Genomic DNA, 3,969 nt, shown 5'->3' with positions numbered 1-3,969 from the left:
CCTTCCTTCTTTCCTTCCTTCTTTCCTTTCTCTCTTTCCCTCTCCCCTCCCCTCCCCTCCTTTCCTTTCTGGCAAGTCTCACTCTGTTACCCAGGTTGGAGTGTCGTGGCATGATCTCAGCTCACTGCAACCTCCGCCTCCTGGGTCCAAGCAATTCTCCTGCCTCAGTCTCCCGAGTAGCTGAGATTACGGATGCCCGCCACCACGCCTGGCTAATTTTCATATTTTTAGTAGAGACAGGGTTTAGCCATGTTGGCCAAGTGGGTCTCTAACTCCTGACCTCAGGTGATCCGCCCGCCTCGGCCTCCCAAAGTGCTGGGATTACAGGCATGAGCCACCGTGCCTGGCCTACTTTTCTTTATTTTTTGAGACAGGGTCTGGCTCTGTCACCCAGGTCGGAATGCAGTGGTGTCACCATATAGCTCACTACAGCCTTAAACTTCTGGGCTTGAAAGATCCTCCTGCCTCGGCCTCCCAAAGTGCAGAAATTACAGGTGTGAGCCACCGCAGCCAGCCTTCTACTTTTCTTTTCTAATCTAATCTACCCTCTTCAGCCCTACAGCCACACTGAGTGGCTTCCAGATCTCCGGGCTCACTTCTTTTTCTTCATGAAGTGTCTCAGCAAGTATCATTTCTTCACCTGCTCTCCCTCTTCCACCCTCCTCACTTCTGGTGAAAATGGATGATCACTAAACTTGCGAGATTCAGCTCCAAGCGTCTCCTCTCTGAAGGGTTCTCTAGATACTCTAGGAAGAGTGAACACCCTATTCTTGGTAGACAGAGTAATAATCCCTGAAGATATCCTCATCCTCATCTCCAGAACCTGTGAATGAATATAGTACCTTCTGTGGCAAAAAGGGCTTTGCAGATGTGATTAAACTAACAATCTTGAGATAGGAGACTATCCCAGATTATCCAGGTGAGCTCAATGTCATCACAAGGGACACAGGAGGGTCTATAAGAAACGGATTCTCCCCTGAAGTCTCCAGAAGACACAGAGCTCTGCCCACCCATTTTTATTTTTATGTATGTATGTATGTATGTATGTATGTATGTATTTGTTTGTTTTTTTGAGACGGAGTCTCCCTCTATTGCCCAGGCTGGAGTGCAGTGGCACCATCTTGGCTCACCGCAACCTCTGCCTCCTGGGTTCAAGAGATTCTCCCACCTCAGTCTCCCGAGTAGGGATTACGTGCCTGGGATTACAGGCATGCGACACCATGCCCAGCTAATTTTTGTATGTTTAGTAGAGACAGGGTTTCACCATGTTGACTTGGTTTCACCAAGCCAGTCTTGAACTCCTTACCTCAGGTGATCTGCCTGCCTCGGCCTCCCAAAGTGCTGGGATTATAGGTGTGAGCCACTGCACCTGGCCTGTTTTTATTTATTTATTTATTTTTTACTATTTATTTATTTATTTATTTTGAGACAGAGTGTCACTCTTATTGTCCAGGCTGGAGTGCAATGGTGTGATCTTGGCTCACTGCAACCTCTGCCTCCAGGGTGCAAGTGATTCTCCTGCCTCAGCCTCCCAAGTAGCTGGGATTACAAGGGCCTGCCACAACGCCTGGCTAATTTTTTATATTTTTAGTAGAGACGGGGGTTTCTCCATGTTGGCCAGGCTGGCCTTGAACTCCTGACCTCAGGTGATCCACCCGCCTCAGCCTCCCAAAATGCTGGGATTACAGGCACGAGTCACCGTGCCCGGCTTGCCCACCCATTTTAGACTTCTGGGCTCCAGAACTGTAAGGTAATAGATTTGCATTGTTTTAATTGATTTAATAAGCCACCACTAAATTTGTGGCTTATTTGTTAGAAAAGTCAAAGGAAATGAATACCTGATTTCCTGCACCACCCTATCCGTTGTACAGTCCTCGTCATGGAACCTGTCCAGCTGACTTGCGATGATATTCCCTGTACCTAACCTGTCCTCCAAAAACCCCATCAAACCATGAGTGTCTTGCAGAAACTGTCTGGAATGACTTTGCCCCCCCAGTGCCTAGCACATTGCTTGAAATCTGCTAGGGATGGCAGGAACGTGACATTCTGGAATTTGGTGACAAAATTTCAAGAAGGGAAGAATATCTGACATTGCCGAAGCTACAGAAATTAAAGTAAGATAAGGAATTGAAAATAGATCATTGGATTGAAGAGAACCCTAGTGGCCTTGGGCTGGTTCCTTCCCCAGGACCACCCTACTCCCTGTAGACCTGGCTTTGCAGCTCTAGAATTGTCTGTCAGCGGGGCTTAGGGCCAGGGAACAAGTGTCAGAAGGTAGGTGTCTAAGGGGAGCAGAAATTCAGATCCAGAACCAGGAGGTTCCAAGGTAATAGATTCAGGACTAAAGAAAGCTGGAGAACCAGGAAGGCCAGATGGGGGCCCTGGTAGGTCAGATGGGAAAGTGACACAGCCTGGACTATATCCAAAAGTAGGGCCTGGGACCACCCACTGTGGATGCCCTGGAAGCCAGCATTTTCTTGTAGGCTGATTCTGTAAAGGAGCAAGACCATTAAGGCAAATTTTAGGTTGCATTTTGGTCTTTTGGAGCCCTCTCTGTTTTCCCCTAGGCCCCTGACTGGGGTTATTTATTTATTTATTTAATTTTTTTAGAGATGGAATCTCGCTCTGTTGGCCAGGCTGGAGTGCAGTGGCACAATCTCGGTTCACTGCAACCTCTGCCTCCCAGGTTCAAGCAATTCTCCTGCCTCAGCCTCCCGCGTAGCTGGGATTACAGGTGCGTACCACCACACCCAGCTAATTGTTTTTATTTTTTATTTTTAGTAGAGATTGGATTTCACCGTGTTAGCCAGGATGATCTCGATCTCCTGACCTGGTGATCCGTCTGCCTCAGCCTCCCAAAGTGCTGGGATTACAGGCAGGAACCGCTGCGCCCGGACTTGCCTGGGGTTATTCTTGTAACTGCGTAGCTTTCTAGATCAATTAAACTCTTCCAAAAGCAAGGGTTTTGGATCCCTGTCTGAATAAGACAAACTGGGCTGGATGCAGTGGTTCATGACTTAATCCCAGCACTTTTTGAGAGGCTGGAGTGGGAGGATAGCTTGAGCCCAAGGTGCAGAGAGCTATGATCTTGCCACTGCACTCCAGACCGGGAAACAGAGTGAGATCCTGTCTATGAAAATAAAATAAAAAAAGNTTTTTTTTGAGATGGAGTCTCACTCTGTTGCCCAGACTGAAGTGCAGTGGCACGATCTCGGCTCACTGTAACCTCCACCTACCGGGTTCAAGCAATTCTCTGCCTCAGCCTCCCGAGTAGTTGGGATTACAGGCGCCTGCCACCATGCCTGGATTATTATTATTATTATTATTATTATTTTTTGAATTTTTAATAGAGATGGGGTTTCACCATTCTTGGCCAGACTAGTCTTGAACTCCAGACCTCATGATTCACCTACCTCAGCCTCCCAAAGTGCTGAGATTACTGGCGTGAGCCACTGCGCCCGGCCACACCTGGCTAATTTTTGTATTTTTAGTACAGCCTGGGTTTCACTGTGTTGGCCAGGCCGGTCTACAATTCCTGACCTCATGATCCACCTGCCTCGGCCTCCCAAAGTGCTGGGATACAGGCGTGAGCCACTATGCCTGGCCTCTTTTTACTTTTTAAAATGGGGCCACTTGAACTCTTAAGATGACACATGTGGTCACATCCACTTTCTAGTGGACAACACTGCCTTAAAGGATTCGCTGTCCCCAGAGCCCCAGACACAGGTACTTACATGAGTGTTCCACAAACACTTCATATTCAGCATGTTGCAGACCAAAATAAACATTTTCCTTCCCACTCTCCCCCTCCCATCACTCCCCACTATGTACTCTCTTGGCTTCTGGACAATCTCCTGTGTTGCACGTGCTGGAACCCTGGCCCTTATACTCAACTCCTCCCTCTCTTTCCAGTCCCTATTCCGAGTCAATTCTACCACCTTGATATTCCCCATCTCTCATCCCCACTGT

Source organism: Rhinopithecus bieti, unplaced genomic scaffold (assembly GCF_001698545.2).
Source record: "Rhinopithecus bieti isolate Rb0 unplaced genomic scaffold, ASM169854v2 scaffold_1012, whole genome shotgun sequence".
Classification (NCBI taxonomy): Eukaryota; Metazoa; Chordata; class Mammalia; order Primates; family Cercopithecidae; genus Rhinopithecus; species Rhinopithecus bieti.
This window is presented reverse-complemented; position numbering follows the sequence as displayed.